General features: G+C 42.2%; 1 protein-coding gene across 1 annotated transcript in view; it reads left to right on the top strand.

Moving 5' to 3' along the window:
• The window catches only part of LOC138504114 (synaptotagmin-7-like), a 560413-nt gene that overhangs the window by 22578 nt on the left and 522241 nt on the right, over positions 1-15594 (top strand). The window lies entirely within an intron of this gene.

The raw sequence follows: 15594 nt of genomic DNA, 5'->3' as shown, positions 1-15594 counted from the left end.
CATAGCATGGAATATTGTAATGTAGCCATGTCACGTTCAGGGAGCTGGTATAATAACAGGGTGATAAGATAGATTGTCAAAGAGTATGGGGTCAGCTAATGGGTTGAACACCAATTGCACAGATCAATGCAACCAGCAGATCACAGAATTAGGTTTTCCATCAAAAGCATTTGGCCATGTGATCATGTACATTTTCAAAAGTGCTCACTCGTCAATGTGATGCATCTTCCCCAACAAAATGAAATATAGTTGACACTATGAGATTTAGATACACTCACCTAAACTTAACAGTAAATCATGGGGACAATGAGTGGTTTAAAGTAGCAATACTGGAATTCTGCATTATGTAACAACTTAATCTTTTAGTAATGGAATTGCATGACTGCCTTTAAAAAAAAATAAAGTTAATACATACTGGTCTTTGCCAGACAGGATATAGTTAGCTTAATAAAAGTATCGTCCTGATTAATTCTGGTTACAATTATTTAAAAAAGAAAAATATTCTTGCCTAGCACTCCCACATAGGCTTTTGGCAATAAGAGTGGGGGAGATGATTACTGCTGCTGTTTTACTTCACACAATTTATAGAGTCTTTTGACTTTCCACAACATCAATTTTGACTACTTCTTCTAGGAAAACATCAGCCACATTGGTGCGGTTTGTTCCACACTTTTGATTGCCACATGCAATGCAGGTTATGCACCTCTCCTCCTGAATACCTTTTGTCAGAAGGGCATTTAACATCTAGGCCACCTAAGAAACCCATTAATAATGAAGTAAGGTTATGGAATAAGGACATCGACAGATGTCAGCCAGTTTAGGTATTATCCTTCAAGTCTGTCCAGAACAGGTGGTTGGTTGACACCGAGTTGAATACACCCCTTATACTCAATAATTAAAAAAACATTGAAAATACCATTAACCAACTCCCGCCTGTGGGGAACCACATGCACACCTCTTCCCTAATTGCCTCTTCGAATAAGGAGGGGGGTAATACAAATCCACCCCATCTGGTTATGTCACCACTGATTGAATAACCTGGGATTGAGCTGGTGGCACCTCACAAACCTTCCCTTAAGGACTTCTCAACTCAGACTATGAAGGTATCTCCAGGACCTGGCTTTTGGATGGGTCCTTGGGAGGATAACCTGATTACAATCCGCTCCACGCAAGATGTGGGGATTCAGTCTGATTCAATGGGGTGAAATCTGCCCATTGGTAATGAGGGAACCACAACAAGGCCCAACAACTTGGCCGGAAATGTTAACTCTCCTCACTAACAACAAATGATTGGAACGTTTTGGTGTCAGGTCCTAATTGTCCTTCGACTAATGCTATCTTGAGTGACCAGGCACCCCTCACGATTACTATTTATGAAAAATGTAAAACTGCTTGCCACCCAAGGCATAGAGATGTTAATATCCAACCAGCTGTACTCTCTTTTAACCAATCTAAATTGTATCTCCCTGCTGGTAAAATCTCTTTGAAGGCTCTTAATTCTGGCCCCTGGTGCGGCCTTGGTGTAATATAGACCCTAATATTAACCAAAATAATGCTTGTTGAACATACCTTCTGTCATGTATCCTACGTTTAGTTCAAGGGTCGGGCAGTTGTTGGATAAACTCCATGCTTCTGACCCAAGGAAACCAAATGCTGCTCGCTCGGCTGAGTTGCTCCCGGCCAAATCTAAACCATATAGTATATTGCAGCATGCAAGGGAGCTGGATGTTGGGCTGGATGAACGTAGTAATACATTTGTGGAACAGAAACACTATACTGCACCCCTTGAAAATAGTTCCTTGGGCCAATATAATAGCCAACTCAAACTAAAAATAGCCAGTCTTTTGGGCCTAGAGGTGCCGGTCTGCTTGAATAGGACCAATATCCTTGTGATGTTTTTTGAAATTTCATCCTTGACCCTATTAACTTCTGTGGACGTGCAATGGGTCACATTCCCAGACCGGAGTCAAAATGATTGCTCTATTCTTTACTTTAGATCCAATCTGGTGAAGGAGCTTGTTTTCTCCAAAAGATTGAAGCTGAGACTGTTGGGTTTTGATATTTCGCATGTACATTGCCATGAGGACAGTTGCAATGCTACCCATTAAAGCGAGAATGGTATTTAAAACATTATGCATCACACATAGATGCATTGCCAACACAGCCCCAAAATACCTCAACAACACAGTCAGGAAAAAACTCCTCACCAGACCCCTTAGATCCAGCAACCACTCTCTCCTAGAAATCCCACGATTCAAAAGCTCGAGAGTGGGAGGCAGCAGCTTCAAAGTCCTTGCCCCCAAACACTGGAATGCCCCCACGACCAACATCAAAAACAAAGTCTCCCATTAACAATTCAAAAAGTCATTGAAAACATGGCTATTCAACCAATACTAACCTACCTAGATTGCCCATCCTAACATCTTTATTATGCATAATGGACCTGACTCACCTCGTTCTATATTCTGTGTTACCCTTCCCCCTACCCCCTCAGTCAATAATGTAAAGATTATAATGATTGTATCACTGAACTGTCTGTAACTACGCCGTGATACCTCTGGGTCTGGGCGTATAACAATGTAATAAATAAATAAATAAATGCACACTCTTCGAGGAGTGGTCTTAAAATAGTGATCAACTCGGGGGCTCTGGGAATTATACACATTATTAACTGTAATAACCACTTGGATTCCAATATGACAGATTGGGCTTCAGTAACACCAACTTCGTGGACAAAAGCTGTCCCGTAGGAACTTATGAAGTGAGGCCCGCCGAGAAGTGTGATCTAAAAATGCAAATTATATATTGGATATTAAGGGGAAGTCAACATTCGTTTACTAATCCAGAAACAATGCAGGTTCTAAAGGAAGCACATTTCATTATCCTACAGGAGACATGGCTAGTTGAATGGCTAGTGTTAGATGGTTATCCAGTGTTTATCCAACCAGCTAAATCAAGCAAGGTCGGTAAAGCTTCTGGAGGACTGTTGATTGCGGTAAACCCTGTACTAGGTATGAGGGTTGTTCCCCCTCCCTAACCTACCATTTGGGGTAATGGCAATTTCAGTAACAACCCTCAATTCCAAATTGTGCTTATTAATGTTGAATGTATATTGGCATAAGGGAGTTTCCGATTTGAAGAACCTAACAATAATCTCTGATTTGGTTCAAGCTTGGCTAATTAAAATCTCAAATGGCAAGATTATTATTTCAGGGGATTTCAACTCTAACAGCTTTGAGTGAAGTGTGAGAATTGACACAGGATATGGTAGCCAACAATTTTAAATCTCAAGCAGGTATGTCCTGGTCTTTGACTATGGAAGCTTTAGGCCTTTACAGTATAAATTGATACATCCTTGGGGGCGAAATGAACCAATCGACATGGCACAGAGGTAATAGCTCATCGACTTTGGACTGTTTGTGGATTCTCTTTTGCTAAATAGCTGTTCGGATTTTAAGGTCACGAAAAATTCCTGGAGCGACCACTTCACTCTTGAAGCAACATTTTATGTACTTATTACCCGCAGGGATGTGCCCTGAATTCAGAAAACTTTACCTAACTGTCCAGTAATGCCATCAGGTGGTCTGATCCTAATATCAAGATCTTGAATTCTGAATTGAACTTCATTATGCGACAGACTCCATTGGAATGAAAATTAGAGGATTTTAACGCTCAGAACTTTGGTAATTTTTTTTTTAATGTGATACAGTTTATAAATAAACTTTACATATGAAAAAAAAAGAAAATAATAAAACAAAGCAATAAAATTACCAATATATATACTATTTACACATATAAAATCATGACATAGTTTGTCCCAATTACATATATTATACAAAGGAAATAAAACTATTTGCTCATATACACCAAAATCACATACCAGTTATAAAAATCATAAGCATTGAGTAGTATTCCTTCGCACACAATAATAATACAAGTATCAGCCTGTCTAAGCTTCAGGACTGATGAACCATAGCTCCGAAAAAAACATATACCAAGCCTAAAGAAAAGATAAAGCCACTGCTCACCATTACTTCAAATGGAAAAACCCAGGCGGCTTTCAACTGCCAGCCAAACATTGTACATGGCAAGCAAACAGCCTATATGCTGTGAGTTTAAACTGCTCCACCAGAAAGCCAGTTCTGAAATAAATGCGAGGTTATGCATGTATTTCCCATAGTGAAGCTGGTATATACTACATAACTCCGGGCAACCAGTGAGTACATGTCTCCCGGATTCTGTGATTGCCTGGTTTAAGCATAGTCCACAGTATCTTTCGGGCTCTGATAGATGATTGATAACACCCGTACATACCAGAACCGGCAAATGGTTTAATTTTAATAACGTTATGAAACGCCTGAGTCTGGCTGCAGGGCAGAGATTAAGGTACAGCTGCGGTTCTTTATATGAGTACAATATAAATCTACTAAATTGGTAGGACTTTAGGTTCTCCAGATGGGCGTAATTAGCAAGCCAATCATGCAACTCTGCTTTTTTTGTGAGGGCCCTCTTAGTTTTAGGAGAGAACCCCTCTGAGCGCATGGACCACCCAATATCTTTCAGATAGATGTCAACCTTATCTTTAAGAGGAAAGATACCTGCTTCTTTGCTAGATTCCACTCTCAGTGTGTCAACCAGAGGGTTACCCGTTCTACTCCTCATCCTCAGATATAACTCTGCCTTTTTTTTTTTAAGTACAAGGGATTTTAATGAGATCAACCCAAGTTGTAGCCTAATTATGGCCATTGGTATGCAGGTTGGGAGACCTAAGATCTTTCTCCAAAATGTCCCTTCCACAACCTGCAGCCAATTCAAATCCATATTAAGGAGGACCTCTATACCATAGATCATCATGGGCACAAGGACCTGTTGGTATAGAAGCCGTGTCGGCCAGGTTGTGAAGCCTGACTGAGTGATAACGAAAAGGTAGACCAGAGATGTGATCTGGGCTTCCCTAATCTTCCTGTGCTGTCTACAGTGAGAATAGTCGCCTACAGTTTCAATGTCAATTCCCAAATACCTGTAATTTGGAGTATAAAGAAATTCAACATTCTGTATCTTGAGACTGATACGAGCGATTTTTTTTTATTTATTTATTTATTTATTTATTTTACTGGTGAATAGCATCAGTTGGGCTTTCTGAAAGTTGATTACCAGTCCATTGCAGTTTGCGTAAGACCAAAGCGCTTCAGCTGATCTCCTAAGGCCGCCGAAAGTGTGATCTAAAACCACTAAGTCGTCCGCGTATGCAAGGACCGGGCAATGCTTATCGCCTATTTTTGGGGGACAGTTGTGTGCCTGAGCAATTGCTAATGGCAAATAGTAGGTAAATAGATTGTAAAGGGTAGGAGCTGTAACGCATCCCTGCTTTTACACCTCTGTATTGATCCACTTGCTCTGTCATGTTACCTTTTAGATCGAGTTTAAGGGCGAAAGTTATTCTGATGGAAAAGCCTAAGGTAATAAACAATCCCTTTAGGACAGCCAAGCAAATCGAGTTTAGACCATAGAGTACCCCTTTGTACCAGGTCGAATGCGGCTTTGAAGTCAACAAAGAGTGCATAGACTACCCTTCTTCCTAGCCTCAGTACGGAGAGAATCTAATATAATTAAATTGTGACTAGTTGAGTAGCCCCTCCGAAAACCACTTTGAAAAGGGTTGAAGATCTGTTCTTTCTCGGCCCAGTCTTATAGTTCTTGTAGAATTAGGCCAGCGAAAAGTTTACCAGTGCAATCAAGCATCAAGAGCAGCCTATAGTTGCCTGGATCGTTTCTATCGCCTTTCTTATGCACTGGTACAAGAATAGTTGTTTGCCATGAGGATGGTATTCTGCCCTCAGACAAGACTTTGTCGAACAAGATTTTTAAGATTCCAGCCCAAAAACCGGGGTTACTTTTTAAGACAGCATTGGCCAAACCATTGCGGCCAGGAGCCCTTGAGGATTTTAGCCTATTAATTTTCTCAGTAAGGCTAGCAACTGTAAACACAACGGGTGGCATAGGGGGGTTATCGTGCCTAACCACCTGGTAAGTACCTTTGTTCACAATGTTGCGTTCCCGAAGGAAACGTTCCCAGGTCTCTGCTCCTATCGGGTTAACTATTGCAGTGGTTCTATTGCCTCTAACATCCCCTAATAAAGCCCAAATGTTCCTAGTATTCTTGGAGCACAGTGTTTTTAGGGTCTCCTGCCATTGTTGTAATTTCTTAAGATGTTTCTTCTGTCTGAGCCATGAGTGGTAGGTACCCTTCAGTTTCCTCCTTAAAGCCATGTAGCATTTGGAGGAAAGTGAAGAGTTCTTTGCTTTCCTAATATCCGCTCTCAATCGCCTTTTGGCATCTCTCACCTCCCAATTATACGGATTTCTCAAACCCTGGCTCGTCACCACACCACCGGTTCTCATTGTGGCATGCAATGATGCAAAGGAGGAAATCCACTGCTCAATCTCCTCCATTGACATTGACTCGAAGCCAACTAGGTCCCTGTTAGAATCTGTAGATAGTGCCCTTCTGGCACGCGTTATATTGCGTTCAGACCAGGAGATGCGTGTAGCAGCATGATTAACCCTTAAGTCTCCCATACATTTTTTACCTGAACCAACAATGTCAGCAGATATGATTAACTCAAGCGCTGCATGATCACTCCAGCTGTTATTGCTTACTTTCATGTCCCTGATACGAATTGCAATATCAGCAGTTACAAAAATATAGTCCAGAGTACTCTTCGCCCCGCAGCCCTCCCAAGTGTGTTGTCCCGGACAGTCACTTTTAGTTCTTCCATTGACCATTTCCATGTCCCAAAGGTCAAAGAAACTCAGCCAGTACAGGCCCTCCGCCCCCACTTTCTTGTGGGACATTGTGCTCTCGGGTTTTAAATGAGGATTACTCTTAGTGCCCTCCCCACCCGTCATATGACAGTTAAAGTCCCCCATAATCATAATGGATATATTTCCCTTTCTCATAGTCCATTTGATCATGGTGTCATGAAGGGCCTCTTGGTTACTTTCTGTTTGAGATTCCGCCGGCGGGTCGTAGAGATTAATCAACAGCAAATTCACTGCCTCATTTTCAATAGACAGTGACAGTTCAATTGCCATTACAAAATCATGGGTTATGGCTGAAAGTCGCCGGGATTTGATGTTATGTTCTATACCATTTATTAAGCCCCGAACGGTCTTCCCCGTTCACCCTTTTTGGCCAGCGTTTGGTATACTGTAAATCCCTCGAACAGTACAGGGGTAGTCAGCCACACCTCTTGCAGAGCTATGCACATAAACTCATTTATGTAAGGTAGTGAACCGTTCTGATTGAAGTGGCTGAAACCCCTGGTATTCCATGAGAGAGTGGAAAAACCTCAGTCTTAAGGACTGTAGGAAGTGACTCAGCAAGCCACTTTAGAATATTTTGTACATCAGCCATCTGAACCACATTGCTTGTTGGTAGTTGAGGCTTAGTGGGCTTCCTTTCTATTGCCGGAATCACTTTCTTAGGACAGTCTAAGTCTTTTTTCTCAGGGTCCACATCAATTTCCACATCAACCTTATACAAATTTGATTTATGTGATCGGAGCAAATCCACCGTAGCCTGGAATTTACAATGGACAGCTGAGACATTAGTATTTAGTACCTTTAAAGGTTCAATGTATTCGAAGTCATCAGATGTTAGTACTCTTAACTGAGAAATAGAGTGCAGCCAGACCAGGAATTCCGAGCATGACAACCAATCCTGGTCATGCTTCTGGTACAAATTCTTGATAAGACATGTCTTGTTTGTATTGGAATTCAGCTGCGGATCAATATCCTCGTAATCTGACATCTTTGACATCTCAAGTTGATTGGTGTGCCTGGTACTGTTTGGTGTCGATGACAGATTACCAGCCACCTGTTCCTTCGGTGATATAATAGGAGGAGGGACTTCTTCCTCCACCTCAGACACTTCTTTATCTTTGTCTGGGATAAGCCAGCTGGTGAGGCTTCCTTCTCTCTCCGTAGTTCTCTTCCTAGCCCTTGCCGCCTTTTTCCTTGACGTTTTCGTATTTTTGATCCCCTGGGCTGGTTCAGGAGACAGGCGAGCCGAGTTTGATACTCTTTTTTTTTTTGTTCAACGCCCTTTTCGCTAATCTTCGTTGTTTACGAGAAAAGTAAATCTCTGAATCGTTGGCAGCGCTAATCTCTGCTTCACCAGGTATTGATGGCTCGTTTATCATAAGTATGGCTTCAGACAAATTGTGATCGCTTTCTTTGTCTCTCCTTTCATTGGTCAAGTTGATTGTATTTTCAAGAATACGGCCACACATCTTTAGCAATATTTTGAGAGCGAATTGTAGAGATGCCATCGAGGATTGGAGTTCAACCAAGGTGGATTTACCAACTGGGGAACCTCCATTTTGTTCTGGGTCTGAAATATCCGAATGGATCATAAGATTCGGGGTCATTGATAATCGCTCTTGGCTGGCCGCCAGTTGAACAGCCTCTTTTTCTGTGTCTCCTAGGTCCTTATCCGTCGCAGGGTTTATGATAGCCGGAGTAAAAGACCTCTGTACTGAAAGGCACAGATCCAGCAAGGAGTTATCAGTCATAAGCCCTGTAGTGCTGTCAAGTAAATTACTAATACAGGCAATGTTCACTGGCTCCTGCCCCTTAGTATTTGGGGTCACCTCTCCTATGACGTTGGGAGGGAAGAAAGTAGGTATAGTACCTTTGCTGTTCTGGATTTGGTTTTGTTGTTTAGCTTTCTTGTTGGCACCAGGTCCCAGATTCACATCGGTGACAGATCCCACGTTACCCTTGCATAGATTATAATTGGACTGCGCTGCTCTTCTTTTGGGGGGCATGTTACCGTTTCAAGCAAAAAGACACAAATTGCCCACAACCTATCTGCACTCAAGACTATAAAAACAATCAGGTGAGTGCCACTCCACTCACAGCCGTGTAGGTCAAAGGCTCAGCCCACAGTCCCCACCACTTGGGTGATCGAGCTGGTGGTGCACACGGACTCACGTTCTTGTGTTCGAATTAATTAATCCTGCAATTAATGACAACCCGCTCTGGGAATTCTCGACTATACAGGATGTGGGATGAGGCTAAAGCAGAGGCTCAGCCGTGTGGGTCAAAGGCACTGCCCGCATTCCCCACCAATAGGCTGCTTTACAAATATTGGAAATCGCACCCTCACGCACTTGTTACAAATGGACTCCGGCCTGCACTTCATATGAGAGCACTTGAATTACGCTCCCACTATGCGACACATCCCAGCGGCGCGCAACATGGAGCCCAAATCGACTACCTTCTCACAAGCCACCAAAGGCACAGCCTGCTCTCGACCACAGACCGGCAGATGAGGTCCCCCAAGTGCTGGCTTAAAACCCCCGCCCACCTTGGGCAAGAGGACGCTCCCCAACCCACTACCTGCCTGTGCAGCAACAGCCGCCACCACCACCTCCTTTGAGGTTAGTGGGTTTATGGCCCGTGTGAAATAGGACAGTAGGTGGCAGAGAACTGCGCCCCCAGCCTCCTGGCGTCCACTCACCCAACTCCTGCGTGACCAACGTGATAAATGCAGCAGGCATGGTGGCGAGCAAACCTCCGACACCAGGATCCAAGATCCAACAGGAGCAGGGAGGATCGGATTGCCACACTGGGCACTCCCGGGGCCCAACTCCCGACTCCAATGGATGTCTCACGGCTTCACACAGGGCTCAGCTCACGGGAAGCTCCTTCAGTCTGCTCCTTCGGTCCGCAGCCCGCTCGAGTGTTTCAAGTAAGGGACCCTGCACACGCTCACAATCACGTGACCGTCAAACCGTCACTGCAGAAAGTTACGCGTTAGAACAGCGTAGGATCTACAGCCGCTTCCGACAGTCCTAGATTACTTAGAGTATTTTTATGAAAGAAATGGTTAATAGAGTGAAAACTGACTCCAAATATGGACATAAAAAGCTGTAAGTAATACACAAATTTTTAATGAAGAATTGGCTCTGGTTATGAGGAAAATGCGTAGAGAAATAAGGGAAATTAAGGCTCAGTCAGCTGATCAGGAAATGATTCAATCTTTTGTAAAGAAATTAAAACAAAAGTACAGAAACTCCTGTAAATCTAAGCAGGTCCAATTGCTGCAGGAAGATGAAATGATATTTTATTTATATCGCGCTCGTACACAAGTGTTTCAGAGCGTGATGTTGCGTATTGTGGTGAAAAACAATGTGTATGCATTTTGGATTCTGATTAACAACTTGGAGTTTGCATCCCAATTATCCCAGCTGAATGCAGTCTCGGAAGATCAATGTTTTAAGTTCTTTGCGGACCTCTAGGGGTCTGAGAAAGGGCAAATAGAGAATAAAGCTTTGGTCGGGAATAATAGCTTTGATATCTCTTGGGATCTTAACTGGCGATCGAGGCTCCAGCTAAGGGATCTGTTGAAAAAATTTGAAAACGGCCCTGGGGCCGAATGGTCTCACGAATAACACCTTGAAAGCAGACATTTCCAACTGGTCAAAGGTCCTGGTGGTGCTCTTTGGGAGCATTTACGATTCAGGGTTGTTTCCAGAATCATGGAGTACTGCCCTTCTCATCTCGATATTTAAGCTAAGTTCCAGGTACGATCCCGCAAACAACAAGCCTATTTCTCTCATCGAAGCCGACTGTAAGATGTTTGCCTCACTCTTACTGTGCCACTTGGATAACTGGGCAAAGAGCACCACTCAGAGGTTAAATAAACTTCAGACTGGGTTCTGTTTAGGGTATGCTACCAATATTAATGATTTATTTGTGAGGGCGATCCAAGACGCTGCACAATCCGATCCTTCTTGCTGTACATATGTGGCTCCGATTGACATCTTGGCGGCCTTCGATAAAGTTGACTGAAATAGATTGTGAAAGAAATTAGCTGATTGGGATCTGCCAAGGGGCTGTTGAGGCTAATATTGGGGCTCTATGAAAATTCAGGGATTCGTGTCCGATTGAATGAAGAAGGCGACCTATCGAAGCGTAATTCATCCTTTGGAGGATTAAGTCAGGGATGCGTATTAACTCCCGGTCTTTTTAACCTTTATGTCTCTGATGTTGGGGACAATCTCTCGGAGGCGGGTTTGATAACTCCTAAAGTGTGGCGAGGTAAAGTGCCTTGGTTAGTTTATGCTGACGATTTTTTATTGTTTGACAATACTAGAGTTGGTTTACAAAGATTACTGGTCGCTTTCTCCAAATATGCAAAAGAAAATGGTCTACTGATTAATCTGACCTAAAACTAAGATTCTGGTCATTTCTATAAGATTCTGGCCATTTCTAGAGGGAAAAAGTGAAGGATTAAGAAATGGTCACTGGAAATGACCGCTATTGGTGCTTCTTTTACCTGGGTTTTCAATTTTGTGCCCATCCTGGACTGAAGAACATACAGGAAAGCTTGATGAACAAAAGTAATAAACCTCAGATTTTTACTACAATACCACAGGCTAGACCTTTGAGTCAATTCACTATTGAAGATATAGAGAATACCCATCTTCTGATGTCTCTAACATCGGGAAGCCAGATTAGTAAAGCAGACCTTCACACTAAGCTTGATATGCATGCTAGTAAATTAAAAATGACAGAACTCAGACCAAGATCTAAGTTTACTGCGCAGATGGCTACTGTAAATATCATAGACACTTTTCAACAAGCGATTACTGCAGATATCCATCATTACCTAGATCATAAGCCTAAACACAATAAGGATACTATCTACAACCTCTCCAGAGATGAACAAAAGCCTCTTGAAGATTTAACTAAGGATACTAACATTGTAGTTAAGGAAGCTGACAAAGGAGGCAATGTGGTGATAATGAATAGAATAGACTATATTGACATGGGCCTCACACATCAGGAAACTCTGGGATGTTACACCAAATTACTCTCTAATCCAACAACAAAAACAGTACAAGATTTAGAGCTTCTAATTATGGGTTGGTACAGATTGGGGCTCCTGACGGATGATGAAAAGACTTTTCTGTTCATTTCAAAATGAAATTTTATGCCTACACTTTATTTTCTACCTAAAATTCACAAACATTTTGAAGCTCTTCCACCAGTAAGACCAATAGTTAGTGGCATAGGTTGGGCAACGGAAGGGCTGTCCCAGTAAATAGACAAAGCCATCAAAAAACGGGTATTTAAACTATTTTCTTATATAAGACATAGTACTCAGTACTAATATTTTTAGCAGATATTGGGCCTCATTACGACCCAGGCGGTAAGGGGTTTACGGCAGCGTAAACAGCGCCGACCCTTACCGCCTGAGTACGAGGTCCCTTAGCGCCATGGCGGATTTAACACCTGCTTTTAGCAGGTGTTAAAATCCATGGCGCTAAGGGACCATGGAGTTAATTACGCCACCGTAATTTACGGTGGCGTAATTAATGCCTTCCCCACTCCCATTATGCCCTATGGGGCAAAAATGGGAATGGGGAAGGGTAAATGGGGATTGGGGACTTACCGCCCCGCCGACCTCGGAATGGGGCGGTAAGTCCGCCTACCACCATGGCGTAAACGCAGTTTACGCCATGGTGGTAAAGTCACGGCCCAGGCGGTAACTTACCGCCTGGGTCGTAATGAGGCCCCTTGTCTGGCAAGAGGATTTGTTACTAGGAATACTAGATGTGACAGCTTTATATATCTCAATTGACCATTCCTTGGCAATTAAGGAAATTGATTATACCTTCTGAGGCTTTTCCGCCTCAGACCTCTACATATTGACATGTTGAAATCCTTTCTCAAATTCTCTGTGGAGAACAATGCATTTATTTTTAATTGTACCTACTACATACAAACGAGTGGGGTAGCCATGGGGGCTAAATATGCTCCTTCCCTAGCAAATCTATTTATTGCAGAATATGAAGACACTTGTACATTAAACAACAATGTTTTTGACCATAATGTAATTATGTGGAAAAGATATATTGATGATTTTCTAATCATCTGGAAAGGCACAACTGAGACTTTTGCTCAATATATTGATTATCTCATTTTGGTATCACCCTTACAGGACGTTCCAATTCTAGCAATATTGATTTTTTTGGATTTACATATTTACATAAAAAATGGCAAAATCGAAACTAATACCTGTCGCAAACCAACAGAAGCGAATTCTGTTTTGCATGCTAGCAGTTGCCATAGGAGGGCTACCATAAATGGCATACCTTGCATCGAGGCTATCCAATTTACTAAGGAATGTGAACTTATAACAGAGAGATTTCACAGAAGAGGGTATTCACATATTAATGTTAAACTATCCCGTAATAAAATTGAGATACAATAAAGGACAGATCTGCTACAATGCACACCCAGGCCTATTAAGGATACCAGTCAGACAGTGGATATTGTAACGCAATATTCCCAAGATGCACACACTCTATACCAAATTGTTCAGAACCATTGGCACCTCCTAATTATGGATTCAGACCTCAAATTGCATATATCGGACAAGCTCAGATTTATATACAGTAGGGCACCCACTATAAAAAATGTGTTGTGCTCCTTATTCCTAGATCATATTAGAAGCCAAATGACTGGCGGTAGTGACTGGTTGCGGATGCTTAAAAGGTTCCACAAATGTGGCACCTGCAGTATGTGTCAATATGCACACCGGGACACTGAACAATTTGTATACAAAGCAGGCATCACAATCAAGATCACAATTTTTATTAATTGTAAAACTACACATGTGGCTTGTGCTATTATTTGTATTTGCAAAAAAATATATGTTGGCAGCACTATTAGACCTTTAAGAATTCGGATCAGGGAACATTTACATAGTCTCAGTAGTTAAGATTGGAGCCTATCCCTCTCACAACATTGGCAGACTTGTTACCAGATGGAGGACAAGAGTGATATTAGATTCATAGGATTGTGCCAGGCTAAACGGAGCAAAAGTGGAGGGGATGTTATACGTCTGTTGAGATGCCTAGAATCCAAATGCATTCGCTGAAGGTTTAAACTCAGAACACGAAATGCATGTTTTCTTAGGTTAATGCAAGTCTTCTTTTGTTTATTCTGTATTCTCATAATATAGTAACATGTAACATTTTCTGTTTTGTTATTTGAGCATGGGATAGTGATCAACTGACTAATCATTTGTTCGGCTTCAACTTAGTGTGGTTTCATGTTTCTGTGAATTTCTTGTAATTAGATGGGTAGTTAAGGACTAATTTATGTTTTCAGGTCTTTAGGCCCTGTCAAATTAGCATATCTGAAGTGCCCCGAATGCAGGATCAAACATGCAAGGATAATATGGGGTATTTTTTATTTCTCACTTTTTAAATTGGTTCGCAGTACCTAACAGGGATATTAAGCTTTTAATAAATCATTTGTATGAATATACTGGCAGATAGTTTCAGATGTGCATATGGGAGATACCGTGCACAGTTTAATTACCTTTTGTAATGGTCTAGTTGCCAACGCACGGTAAATGTAAACACACAATGGCCGCTCACACCCGTAAACTACAAACACTGTAGCAGCAAAGCGCATGCGTGTTAATGAACGTGGATAACGCTGCAGATGATTCCTGACTACATCTGTCTACCGATATACTGTAGGGTATGTACTTTCCACATTTTCAATTTGAATAAATATTATACTTTTCGAGAGATCACAAAGTTGCTCATGTTGATCTCATCACATATTTTTCAGGAGATCTAGACGCATCTCAATATAGTGGAGTCTGCCAACACGGTGCAATTGCAATTTTATGATAGCTTATTTGCCAATATACTTCAGTATACATGTTTATCAGGTAAGCGCATGCATTTATTAACTAAGGGCCAGCTAGATCTATTTAAACATTAGCATCGAATCACACATGATTATTAATTGTCCCAACAGCATTTCAATCTTAAACCAGAGTGCAGCACACCAGACTTACCCACAGTAAGGGCTATGCTATTTTAAACAATCTTTAACTTTCCTGCTCTCATAGAATACATTTATCACTTAGAATGGCATCTCAGTAATACAGGGCCTCATCACGAGTTGGGCTGTATTCCCGGCTGTAATACCGCCGACTGTAATAGCCCTAGCACCGACCGGTCCGGCTGTATTACCGCCGGATCACGAGTTGGGTGTTAACGGTAAATCCCCATTCCCAATTGGGTCCATTGGATTCAATGGGGTGTTTTCAGCGCTAATTATGTGGGCTAATACAGCCAGCGGTAATACAGCCGAAAACAGGGGATTTTCACCTCCAGAGAAAGGCTGGAGGTAAAACAGCCCATTTAGCGCCCAACTTGTGATAGGGCCAGCCCTTAAATGCGGCTGTAATACCGTTACCACCGCATTTAAGGGCTACAGCCCAACTCGTGATGAGGCCCACAATCTCTAATTTACTGATTGTGTATTACAGATTAATACAGTCCCGCCTTTTGGTGAGTTTTACAGGTATTCGGACCACATAAGCTTTTGCTCTTTGCATGCACAAGATCCTAAATTTGGGAAAGTAACCCATAACATATTCCTGGGGGTGGCTAGGTTATCATTAAGAGCAACAATTGTCTCGGGAGGATAGCTCAGGGGCAACCCGCTCGTCTTGGAAGCAAGACGACGCAGAGCAACACAGGTTTGATTCCC

This window comes from Ambystoma mexicanum, chromosome 11 (genome assembly GCF_040938575.1).
Source record: "Ambystoma mexicanum isolate Mex_15411 chromosome 11, UKY_AmexF1_1, whole genome shotgun sequence".
NCBI lineage: Eukaryota > Metazoa > Chordata > Amphibia > Caudata > Ambystomatidae > Ambystoma > Ambystoma mexicanum.
This window is presented reverse-complemented; position numbering and strand designations above follow the sequence as displayed.